The following is a 13,473-nucleotide window of genomic DNA, read 5'->3' on the forward strand; positions in this document are numbered from 1 at the left end:
AAAATTACGACTACACCACTGCTTGCAGTTCCAAGTTGTCTGCACCCCTCGTTTTTGCTGGCGCCTGCTCTTGTGATTCGCTGGTCCCTGCAGCCGGGGAGAGCTGAGCTGGTTTTCCCCACGTTGTGATGTGTGTGTGAACGCTAAGCAAAAATCACGGGGAGAAAACCATGAAGCCAGCCAGCCAGCCAATGCTTCTCTTGATTCCTGAAGCCCCTGCTAACTCTGCCTAGCTAGTGAGCTCATTCTCTGAGTGTAGCAAAAAGGCCATTTATGCACAACAGAGTAGTGGCAGTCTTAAGAGAACCCTGAGGTTTGTAGAAGTACAGAAACCTTGGGGGGGAAACCCTAATTTGTAGAGAGGGGTTTCCAGACTGTCGCAATGAGGCTACAGAATGTGGACTGTCAGATGGGGAAGGTGCTGGCGGAACGGATTATCTTGGAAAATAGTGTGGCTGTCTGGAACCCTGAGCAGGGCGATTTCACAATGCAATATGTTGTTTTTGCTCCCCCTTCTAAAACGCACAGAACAGTGCAACAATTTGGATGTTAAGACTGGGTCTAAAAATGTATGAGCTGGTGGCGACCACCTTTTCATAATTGAAAGGAGGATTCAGCTAAACAGGAGGGTAGCAAGCTTGCTTTGGTGAAGACACAAATCTCGGCTTTAGACGCTTCTGAACCATTGAAGCAATTTATAAAACTTAGTCTTTTGCTGTGAAAAAGAATTTCTACAGGCTCAGTTGCGACACCTCTCAAAGAAGGTTTCAGATCAGATGGGATAATTTCTCAGTAGCACTGTCGTTGTCATAGTAAGTATAGTCACTCTTATCAACGGAGACTGCCAGTCAATAAAGGTTCTTAAAATACACTCTTTTTTTAGGGTGCAATTCTCTGCACATTTACTTGAGCATAAGCTCCAGTGAACACAACATTTGCATAAACACATATAGCAGGGCTGTAGTCTTGGATCTGGTAGGTCGGCCAGGCTGTTATCTCCACCACCCTTCCACTAGCCAGGTTCACAAAGGTTCACTAGATTGTCCTTTGCAACAATCCCTTTCCAGAGTGGTATCTTATGGCACCACTGCCTGGTGATCTCTGCAAACCTGCTTTTGTCTGATCCCCACATCTTGTGCCACATATTACCAGTTGCTTAGGGGTGCTGAGCCTCTTTTTTATTTTTTAGGAACACCCCAAAATTGTTCAGCTTTTTCTAAGGAAACCACCAAAATTGTAGATTTTTTTTTAAAAAAACAACAGCCTGTGATTTTTAACAAAACCTGTGATTTTTCATTTGACTTGCCTAAGATCCTGGACAAAGCACTACCTTTCGGACCCCACCCCCGAGATATCAATTCCACCTTTGAAATCCCAGTAATGTCTGGGAAGATCCAGACGTATGGCAGCCCTACAGTTACTGGAAATAACAGGAGTGGGGAGTGCTCTTGTGTTGAGAGCCAGTGTGGTGTAGTGGTTAAGAGTGGTAGACTCGTAACCTGGTGAACCGGGTTCGCTTCCCCGCTCCTCCACATGCAGCTGCTGGGTGACCTTGGGCCAGTCACACTTCTCTGAAGTCTCTCAGCCCCTCTCACCTCACAGAGTGTTTGTTGTGGGGGAGGAAGGGAAAGGAGAATGTTAGCCGCTTTGAGACTCCTTAGGGTAGGGATAAAGCGGGATATCAAATCCAAACTCCTCTTCTCTTGTGGGCTTCCCACTGGCACCTGGTTGGCCACTGTGGAAACAGGATGCTGGCCTAGATGGGCCATTGGCCTGATCCAGCAGGCTGTTCATATGACATCAGGTGTAAAACATGTGGACGTGATCTGGATGAAATGGTTTGGTGGGCCAAATGGAGAGGTCTTGTGGGTCTAATTCTGTGCTTTTTTGTTTTTGTGAACCTCCCTCAGATCTAACAGATGAAGTGTGGCATACAAATTTAACAAACAAACAAACAAACAAGCAAGCAAGCAAACAAACAAACAAACAAACAAACAAACAGGACAGCAATCCCACAGTTCTTTGCCCTGATTTATAGGACTGCACTAACAATCTTGACTATGTACTCAAGAGTGGGGTTTTGAACCTTGATATAAAGCTGTCCCACCAGTCTCTTTGCTCCCTGCAAAGAGAAAGTAGTATAATCATTAATGCTGATGGTTACAGAAGCTCCACTTTTGATTAAAAGAAACGGGAGGGAATCAAACAAGCCCTTGGTTAATGAAACTCAGCAGGCATGCTTCTTTGACAGTTTTGACACTGGGGTGGACACATCAGTCTGTTTTCAGACTGTGTCAATTTTGCACATGCTCCTTTATAAATCTATTCTGTCCTGTTTCTGCATCTTTTGTGCTAAACTTGTTTTCTAACGACAAAACATGAATTCTAAAAGTATATAGTCTCATAATGCATTTCTAAAAATAAGCATTTTGATGTGCATTTCTGGTATTCTATTTTTAGCTGACAACCACACCTCAATCTTTGGAGAGGTGCAAAATCTCAAGGATTAACCATGCAGTAGTCTGTAAATTAGGTGGCATGGGTTAGCATCTACTGGCTCTGCTTCTGTGCCTTTAACAAGATCCTGCTACACATAAGATAACCAGATCAAGCTTTTCTTGCTTAATTTCTGTGCGCTAAAAAGGTAAAGGACCCCTGGCAGTTAAGTCCAGTTGCAGACGACTCTGGGGTTGCGGCGCTCATCTCGCTTTACAGGCCAAGGGAGCTGACGTTTGTCCGCAGACAGTTTTTCCGGGTCATGTGGCCAGTATGACTAAGCCACTTCTGGCAAAACCAGAGCAGCCCACGGAAACGCTGTTTACCTCCCCGCCGGAGTGGTACCTATTTATCTACTTGCACTTTGACGTGCTTTCAAACTGCTAGGATGGCAGGAGCTGGGACCAAATAACGGGAGCTCACCCTGTCGCGGGGATTCAAACCGCTGACCTTCTGATCGGCAAGCCCAAGAGGCTCAGTGGTTTAGACTGTGCACTAGGTTTCTGTAAAAGGCAGAAGAGGAAGCCCCAGACACAATGATGGTGATCACAGTTAATCCTGCAGTTTCCCCCAATCTTTCTCAGTTTGTCTGCGTGTGTGAATGTTGGGCAGCCAAAGCTTCTTCCCACCCAACATGCTGCTCTCCCTGACATTCCTGGAGTTGCTCTACGACTCCTGATACAACAGGGTTGATCCAGGGATGTTTCCACCAACCTGGCTGAAGCCAAGATTCCCCTGAATTGGCCTGGTTCTGGATTCAGCATTCAGCCGAATTTGATGCACGCACATCCCTAATTAAACCCCCCACTTTCTCATGTTTTAATGTGCCGCACTGTGCTCAAAAATGCTACCTACAGACTGAAATAACAGGGGCCATTCTTCTTCCACATTTGGATCTGAATGGTGGAGGGGAGAGTGCAACGATGCCCCCCCCCCCCCGCTCTAGCAAATATATGAACCATGGCAGACATTCACAAGTAAGCACTTTGGTATGATGTATTATTACTGCACTTTAAAATATAAATTTGAAGAGGCATCTGAAGACAATTGACAACACCAAGCAGAAGAGATCAAAGTCTAAGTAATTAGGCAAGTGGCCTTTTCTTTTCCCCATGACGCCATTAATTTCTGGCGTTAATCGATGCTGTAAACAACTGAAACGAGTCTTTAGCGGGTGAGATAAAAGAATGTTTTCTTTTGCACGGTTAAGATTCCAGTTGCCATTTGCCAGTTCTTGCTGTGCGGGCTTTGGGGAAAAGGGTGGTTCTGCGTAAACACTCTTAATAACCCTGGCATTACTCCTTGGAGATTATTGCTTCCTAAATGTGAGGTAGGGAGAGGGGAAGACAACCCCGCTTTATCAAAAATAAAACTGCCACTGCCCTATCACATAAATAAATGAATAAAGATTCAGCCGAGCAATAATTCCATTGACATTTATTTCTAAGTGCCTGCAAGATTGTCACTTTTAATTCTCAAAGGGCTGGTATGCCAGACAAAAGGAGCAGCATGTGATATAGAAGTTCTTCTGGCTCTGAAACGTATAATTTGCTGGATGCTGTATTTGGATGTTTGGTGATGGATAGAAAAGGAACACTTGGGAGAATGGACCAAAGCTAGAAAGAAAACTGCTAGAAAATGAGAGAGGCTTCAGTGTTGCTTTGATTAAAAAGGTAAAGGGACCCCTGACCATTAGATCTAGTTGTGGCTGACTCTGGGGTTGCGGCGCTCATCTCACTTTATTGGCTGAGGGAGCCGGCGTACAGCTTCCGGGTCATGTGGCCAGCATGACTAAGCCGCTTCTGGCGAACCAGAGCAGCGCACGGAAACGCCGTCTACCTTCCCACTGGAGCGGTACCTATTTATCTACTTGCACTTTGACGTGCTTTCGAACTGCTAGGTTGGCAGGAGCAGGGACTGAGCAACGGGAGCTCACCCCGTCGCGGGGATTCGAACCGCCGACCTTCTGATCAGCAAGTCCTAGGCTGTGTGGTTTAACCCACAGCGCCACCCACGTCCCTGTTGCTTTGATTGGTAAAGGTAAAGGGACCCCTGACCATTAGGTCCAGTCGTGGCCGACTCTGGGGTTGTGGCGCTCATCTCGCTTTACTGGCCGAGGGAGCCGTCATACAGCTTCCAGGTCATGTGGCCAGCATGACTAAGCCGCTTCTGGCGAACCAGAGCAGCGCACGGAAACGCCGTCTACCTTCCTGGCAGAGCGGTACCTATTTATCTACTTGCACTTGACGTGCTTTCGTGATGCTAGGTGGGCAGGAGCAGGGACCGAGCAACGGGAGCTCACCCCGTCGCGGGGATTCGAACCGCCGACCTTCTGATCGGCAAGTCCTAGGCTCAGTGGTTTAACCCGCAGCGCCACCCGCGTCCCTGTTGCTTTGATTACTGTCCTGTTAATGAAGGATAGCTCTGAAGGTAGAGGATGTGTCTCTTAATCACAGGGTAGTGGGCAAAAGATTCCTGCATTGCAGGGGGTTGAAACTAGATGATCCTGCTTGTCCCTTCCAACGCTACAATTCTGTGATTCTAGATAAATGTTTCTGAATACCAAGGTCTAGAACAAAAGGGGGCCAGATCCAGGAAGACAGACCCTGAACCGCTCCCCCCCCCCACACACTTCATGCACACTTGCCATTTTCTCCCACTTATTCTGTATCAGTTGTCAAGGTTTGGCTGGGCACAGAGGAATGGTGTCAGGCACTAGCTGGGGAAACCCGAAGGGAAGAAGGCTCAGAGTCCAGGGACTGGTGGTGGGACAAGGATAAGTGGTCAGAGTAGGAGTTGTAGCACAGCGATTGCCCTTGCTATTGGTGAAGGCTAGCTCTTGATTAGGGGACGCGGGTGGTGCTGTGGGTTAAAGCCTCAGCACCTCGGACTTGCCGATTGAAAGGTCAGCGGTTCAAATCCCCGCGGCGGGGTGCGCTCCCGTTGCTCGGTCCCAGCGCCTGCCAACCTAGCAGTTCGAAAGCACCTTCGGGTGCAAGTAGATAAATAGGGACCGCTTACTAGCGGGAAGGTAAACAGTGTTCTGTGTGCTGTGCTGGCTCGCCAGATGCAGCTTGTCACGCTGGCCACGTGACCCGGAAGTGTCTGCGGACAGCGCTGGCTCCCGGCCTCTAGAGTGAGATGAGCGCACAACCCTAGAGTCTGGCAAGACTGGCCCGTACGGGCAGGGGTACCTTTACCTTTACCTTTATGTCTCGATTTATCTGATGGTTTCTTGCTGGTGCAGTTCACTCTCAGTTCTCTGTTACGTCCGGCAGATGGAGCCCTTGACAAAGGAAAAGAAAACTTGCTTTTCTAGCTGGGTATTTCTGAGGCTGAAATTGCTTTTCTATCGTAGGCTTAGTGTTTATGAATGCGGCTCCCATTTTGATTTCCGGGGAGAAAACTCTACTTTCTCTCTAGCATTTCATGGAAACTCTCCGAATGGTTATGATGTTCACTTTCCCCCAAAGCCTAGTACAGTACATTGATTATTGCTTTCATTTTATGGATCTGTGGTCTCATTAGATAGCAAAATTCATGTTAAATTGCTATTTTAGTGGTTGTTTTTAAAAGCCTGGAACGGATTAATCCGTTTTGCATTACTTTCTATGGGAAAGCGCGCCTTGGTATTGGGAACGCTTTGGTTTTGGAACGGACCTCTGGAACGGATTAAGTTTGAGAACCAAGGTACTACTGTACATTGGGATGGGGCTGATTCCCTAGGGGCTGGGGCTCATAGTGGTGGGTCCTGTCAGGCCTCCCCACAGCTGTTGACGGGCCTCACCAGGACTACCTGGCACCTATGCCTCTTGGCCCCACCCACCCCAGGCACGTGGCCCTCAAAAGGTTTCCCAGAAGCGAGTGCGGCCCTTGGACTGAAGAAGCGTCCCCACGCCTTGCAAAGACCTTCAGGCACAGCCGCCATGACGGAGGGAGAAGAGCGAAAACGTCTGAAAGTAAATGGAAGGCCTTTTTCTCCTCCTAGTCCAGCAAGCAATATTGAGAAAAACTGATTGACCCCCCGCCCCAAAGGGGGAAAGACAGACATTTTCCTCCCTGTTGCAGCGTGAGGCTGGCAGGAAAGGGCCTAAGACAAGGTTTTGCGAGATTCTTCATGCTTGGTTCCACATAGCTCAGTATTGTCCACACTGACTGTATCGGGAAGTTTTTAATGTTTGAAGTTTTCCTGTGTTTTTATATGTGCTGTAAGCTGCCCAGAGTGGCTGGGGAAACTCAGCCAGATGGGCGGTGTATTATTATTATTATTATTATTATTATTATTATTGACTGGTAGCAGGCTCTCCATCATAGCTGTCAACCTTCCCTTTTTTGCGCTAAATTACCTTATTCCAGCGCCATTTCCCGCTGCTTCCCGCTGCTACCCCGGATTGTTAGATATCCCGTAGACTGTCCCTGGGATAGGTGAGGCTGCTGATTCCTTATTTTCAAATTTGAAAGTTGACAGCTATGCTCTCCATGGTTCCAAACAAGGGGCATTCCCAGCCCTGCTTGGAGATTCCAGGAACCATTTCCATATTTTACACTGGCAGGCTAAGCTGGAGCAGTGGCAAACTCCAGGCTCTCAAATTTCAGCGGTGCCCTGTGCGACACTAAAATTCAGCGTGCCTCTTGCGCTCTCTCCTACAGCATTGTTGTGGCTCCCTCTGGTGGCCCAAACCAGTCGCACTACCCTAAAAGTGCCTCTGGCTTGCAGTGGCGTAGCGTGGGTTGTCAGCACCCGGGGCAAGGCAAGTAATTTGCACCCCCTAACCCGGGGCAAGGCAAGTAATTTGCGCCCCCCCTCGCTGCACTGTCCCTCCCCCAGATAGTCCCTCGCTCTCTCTCCGCACCGCACCGCATGCCTGGCACCCTCCCCTCCACAGTGGGCGGCGACCCGGCGGCTCGGATCGGATTCGCACAGCCAGCACTGCAGTGAGAGAGAGTGATTGAGCCAGGTAGGGGCAGAGAGCTGCGAGTGCGAGCGCCCCCCCCCCATGTTGCGCCCAGTGCGGCCGGCCCCCCCGCACCCCCCACGCTACGCCACTGCTGGCTTGAGGGTTAAGCAACCGACAGTCTTCCAAAAAGTGTTCCTTTTCCTCTTGAGACAGGTCATGAGGTCTAGATACTTTAAGAATACAGTGGTACCTTGGCTTACAGACGCTTCAGGTTACAGACTCCTCTAACCCAAAAATAGTACCTCGGGTGAAGAACTTTGCTTCAGGATTGGAACAGAAATTGCGCAGCGGTGGCGGGAGGCCCCATTAGCTAAAGTGGTACCTCAGGTTAAGAACAGTTTCAGATTAAGAATGAACCTCCGGTGAATGTTAGAAGAATACTGGAATGAAGTTATATGGTTTTAGCAGAAATGTTATAAAGAATTAAGCAAAAACTGATTGTTAATGGGCTAAAGTGGAAAGTTTAAAGTTAGATTGTGTTAAGATAAATTATAGAACAAAAAATTGAGAAAGAGGGAAAGGATTTGCTGAATTAGCTAATTTGAACTAGAATACAAAAAAGGGAGGTGTGAGGAAGTCGAGGAAATAAGTAAATGAAAGATAAAGATATGGAAATTGGATGTGTTTTTTAAATGTTTTTGTTTTTTCTTGTTGTTTTGATGTATTGTTCTTTCTTTTTATTTTCGATGTATTGTTTGTTAAATTTTTTATTGCTTTTTTCCCCTCTCATACTTTTTTTTTGTAACTATAAAACTTCTAATAAATATTATTTAAAAAAAAGAAAAAAAGAATGAACCTCCGGACAAATTAAGTTCTTAACCCGAGGTACCACTGTACAATGTAAGTTGCATTTTCTCCGAAAAATGTTGTCCTTTATTGAACCAGTTGGCTGCTGTTGGAGAAAACAGTCAAATAGGGACAATGTTTCTATGTCGGTTTTGTAGCCATGTAATCAGGTGGTTGTCGCTTCTCTGCAAAACGCTGGCTGTAGCCTGCAGGCCGAATACAATTCAGGAGAAAGCAAAGTGGAGCTGGTGGACGCAGGCAAGCAAACAGGTTCGCCTATCTTTTGGCCAGGCGAGAATGTTACTTTAGGATTATGGTGCAAAGTGTCGATGCTCTGAGACGTCAGCTGCCAAACCGGTGCAAAAGCTTAGCAATGCCGACCGAAAGCCTGTTTTTAGCACGCTTTCCCCAACATTCGTTCCGCCTTCGGTTCTAACCCCTTGACGTCCCCTGCTGTCGGTTTCTTTCCGAGAATGCTTTAGGCCAGCAGCCATACCTTGAATGGACATTCATGCCAATGCCTGTGAAATGAATGAGGCTAGAATGAGACGACAGCCAGCACTGCGAGAACACCGCTCTGCCTATATGGCTTTTGTCTGAAGCAGGCTCTGTTGTCCTCCAAATAATTACTCAGCTGCCAGCGCCTGACAGGCCTGGACAATAGCACTTTGCTGTAATGGATTCGAGGCCTTCACCTCCTAACAATGTACATGTGTTGCAAGAACTTATCTTTTCGTGGCAGTAGCATCGTATTGTTGTCCTGCATGGGTTTTAGACAGCCCTCAGGCATGAATTCATATAGAGGGGTGTGTGTGTGTGTGTGTGTGTGAGAGAGAGAGAGAGAGAGAGAGAGAGAGAGAGAGACTCCAAAGTGTCTTTCCTGCTTTCTGTCACATATTGTCTAGGTTCTTCATTTATCTATGTTAAAATGTAAAGGTACCCCTGCCTGTACGGGCCAGTCTTGACAGACTCTAGGGTTGTGCGCCCATCTCACTTAAGAGGCTGGGGGCCAGTGCTGTCCGGAGACACTTCCGGGTCACGGGGCCAGCGTGACAAAGCTGCACACGGAAACGCCGTTTACCTTCCCGCCAGTAAGCGGTCCCTATTTATCTACTTGCACCCGGAGGTGCTTTCGAACTGCTAGGTTGGCAGGCGCTGGGACCAAACAATGGGAGTGCACCCTGCCGCGGGGATTCGAACCGCCGACCTTTCGATCGGCAAGCCCTAGGCGCTGAGGCTTTTACCCACAGCGCCACCCGCGTCCCACTTCTCTATGTTATTTGCCTCCTAATGTTAGGGTTCTTTCAAAATAATAATATTTTATTCTTTTTTCCATATAGAAAGTTACATGTGTTACTCAACGGTTATATTCCAGTTCAACAAAACTCGTGACTTCCCGCTCACCTGACATTGATGTTTATAACCCAAATTACATACAATTGAGCTTTAAGCTCCGGTCTGATCTAATTTCATCCTCTTGAGCACGTTTCTTAATATGTCCTGCTATTTTCTTACACTTCCAACCCCACTGTGGTCTTCGCATAAGGGACGTAACTCTTCATATAGACAAGAAAGGGTTTCCGGTCTTCTTTAAAAGGTTCTACATTTGTATCTTTCATCAGTGCTGTCAGTTTTGCCATCTCTGCTTATGCCAAGATTTCCATCGACCATTCTTCTTCCTTTGAGGGTGTCCTCCTTCCATTTCTGTGCATCCTTTTCTAGTCACATACAGAAATACCGTTGAGGATTCTTTTGGGATTTTGCTGTTCAGTATCCCCAGCAGGAAAGATTCTGGGCTCTTGGGAAAAGTCACTTTTAATTCTCCCCCCCTTAATTTCATTATAGATCATGTCCCCAAAGGCCTTTGCCTTCCTGCAGGTCCACCACATATAATAAAATGACCCCTTACAGTCCTCACATTTCCAACATTTGTTTGATACATTTTTGTACATTTTGTGCTAGCTCCTTTGGGCCAGTCATTATCGCTCCACCTCACAGGGCTGTTGTCACGACAAAATGGAGTAATGACTGTACGCCACATCCAAATCCTTTATTTCATTTATGAACTTATAATATACTTTAATTTCAAAAATATAGCAAGGTGGAGAACAGCATATAAAATCGAGAAAAGATCCAGAAAAACACCTCTAAAAATGTCAATAAAACAACAATATCAATAAATAGTGATACATTTAAAGAAAAGTAACCATGTTGTAAAGGAAGGCTTGTCTGAACACATAAAGTTTTCAAAAGACATCTGAAGGGAGGGAGGGGTGGTTGCTGCCGAACTTCTAGTGGCAGGGAGTTCCACAGGGCCGGCCACAGTAAAGTCTCGGTCCCTAGTGGCGGATGACTGAACCTTAGGGGTATGCGGGAAAGGTGAGGAGATAAAAATATAACCAATAAATTAAAATTAAAAACTGCCAATTCCTATTAATTTAATTTTAACTGGCTGTAACAGGAAAACAAATATAACCATGAAGGGGGATTCTTTGGGCTGCATAATGTGTATCCATGCGGTTCTTTTTAATTAAAACTGCCTCTTTATTTTTGGGGGGTGGGGGGCTGGTGCCTGAGAAGCTTGAATGCAATGTGGCAGACTTGGAAGATCACAAAATAGCTTTTAAAACAAAGAAATGTCTTGGTCGATGAGGCTGCATCCCTGAGAATGTTTCCTGGTCTCAGAAGAGAGGCCTTTGTTGAATATATGCATACAATAGGGATGAAAACTACATGTAAAATTTAATTTACTTTACAAGCCTCGGGAATTAAAAGGCCGGAACATGTTGACATCCAGATGGAGACTCTCAGAGGCAGGTCACTGCCACCTGACAGGAATACTGTTATAATAATTATTTAATTTTTAAAAAGAAGGACCATAACTAACCTGCAAGGCATCCCATGGCAGCTTTTGGACAGCAGATCTTGCTGCCGCCATATGGTCGTTGATGAGGCTGAGCCATATGGGATTCACAAACAGGGAAGCGGCTGTAACTGTTACTAGTTTTGCATTTTGGAGTTCAAAATGTGAGGCTGTGGTAAACAGCTCTCCAAACATAATATCCATCAAATCTTCAGAATGCTTTAAAAAATAAAATAAAAGTAAAATGAAATCCTCTCTAGGCAAACAGGGCTAACTTTTTACCAGAGTGGGATACCTTTGGTCAGTGGCCAGGGTTTATGGGATTTATAATCCAAGAAGATCTGTAGGTACATAGATGCCCCACCACTTTCTAAGACAAAGAAGTCCCGTTAACTTAGTGTTGGCTTCCAGCATGGTGTAGTGGTTAAGAGCGGTGGACTCGTAATCCGGTGAACTGGGTTCACTTCCCCGCTCTTCCACATGCAGCTGCTGGGTGACCTTGGGCTTGGAGCCAAACACTCACTGGGCTGTTCAGCCTCAGTAGTAGGACAAAGACTCGCGAAAAGCTGACAAACTTTGCATCGAGCAGATCTAGGCTTGTTGTTGTTTAGTCGTGTCCGACTCTTCGTGACCCCATGGACCAGAGCATGCCAGGCACTCCTGTCTTCCACTGCTTCCCGCAGTTTGGTCAAACTCATGCTGGTAGCTTCGAGAACACTATCCAACCATCTCGTCCTCTGTCGTCCCCTTCTCCTTGTGCCTTCCATCTTTCCCAACATCAGGGTCTTTTCCAGGGAGTCTTCTCTTCTCATGAGGTGGCCAAAGTATTGGAGTCTCAGCTTCAGGATCTGATTTCCTTCAGAATGGATAGGTTTGATCTTCTTGCAGTCCATGGGACTCTCAAGAGTCTCCTCCAGCACCATAATTCAAAAGCATCAATTCTTCAGCCATCAGCCTTCTTTATGGTCCAGCTCTCACCCTTCATCTGTAGATCCCAGGGTCATTCACCTGCTGTAGAGCAGGTGCCAATGGGTCGTCTTCTTCTTCTTCTTCTTCTTCTTCTTCTTCTTCTTCTTCTTCTTCTTCTTCCTCTTCCTCTTCCTCTTCCTCTTCCTCTTCTATCCATGCAGTCTGGACTCTGTTTTTCCCTTTACTTTATGCTTTATGAGATGGGGCAACAAACTTGTAGAAATGATCTAGATCTGAAACATCCTTTCACAATAACTTATGTTTCAAAGGTACTTCTAACTATGGAATGGATTAGTTAATTTTTCTGAAATTGCTGAGAAGAAGAAGAAGAAGAAGAAGAAGAAGAAGAAGAAGAAGAAGAGAGCATACACAAGGGAGTCCACCCAATTGGCCTTTGTAACATCAGCTGAGTGGCTGTTGAGGTGTAGAAGTGTGTGCAGAATTTGGTGTGTGCCTTTTTAGCTCTCAAGAGCCTTCTCTGAATGATCTACGCACAGAAGCCTGTAAAGAGTTCATTTTATCTCAGAAGGGTAAAAGGCTGAGTCCGTTCCACTGGGAGATGACCTTGTGTGGCCCTAGCTACTTAGTCTGAATCTCCCATCTGTTCTGCTAATTAATTGCTTCTCTCTATGGAGTGTGTTGCTAAAGCTGTTGCTCTCGCAGAACAGGGACTGGTCTTTCTGGTGCCAGAGGTCATGAGTTTGATTCATCCTGAGGGGTGGGGTGGGGGGCATACAGATACTGCTGCCTGTACATTAGGTCACCCTAAATCTGGAGGCTCGGGAAGAGGGAAATGCTATAAAAACAAACAACAAAGCTAGTGAGAATTCTTCTTTTGTTTCAAGTGCTTGAGGCCTTTCATTTTGGGATTCATGGACTCAGGTTCAAGTCTGGCCCGGGATAGACTCTGGTGGCCAATTAGTGGGCAGTGTTGTTTGACACTGATTCTGTCCTAATTGAAGTTGTACGTTTTCTCGCAATGCTGCAATTACACAGGTTTTAGTTAATCATGGAGATAAGACTTTGTCACCAGAGAGCAAAGGGCCTGACGGGATTCACTTACCGTATTTTCCGCTCTATAAGACGCACCGGACCACAAGACGCACCTAGTTTTTGGAGGAGGAAAACAAGAAAAAAAATATTCTGAATCTCAGAAGCCAGAACAGCAAGAGGGATCGTTTCACAGTGAAAGCAGCAATCCCTCTTGCTGTTCTGGCTTCTGGGACAGCTGCGCAGCCTGCATTCACCCCATAAGACGCACACACATTTCCCCTTACTTTTTAGGAGGGAAAAAGGGAGTCTTATAGAGCAAAAAATACGGTAATTTCTCTGCATGTGAAGTTTTTTAAATTAAGTTTTCCAAAATTTCACACAGGAATTTCGATACATAACAAAAACCTT

This window comes from Podarcis tiliguerta (genome assembly GCF_965153285.1).
Source record: "Podarcis tiliguerta genome assembly, chromosome: 12".
NCBI lineage: Eukaryota > Metazoa > Chordata > Lepidosauria > Squamata > Lacertidae > Podarcis > Podarcis tiliguerta.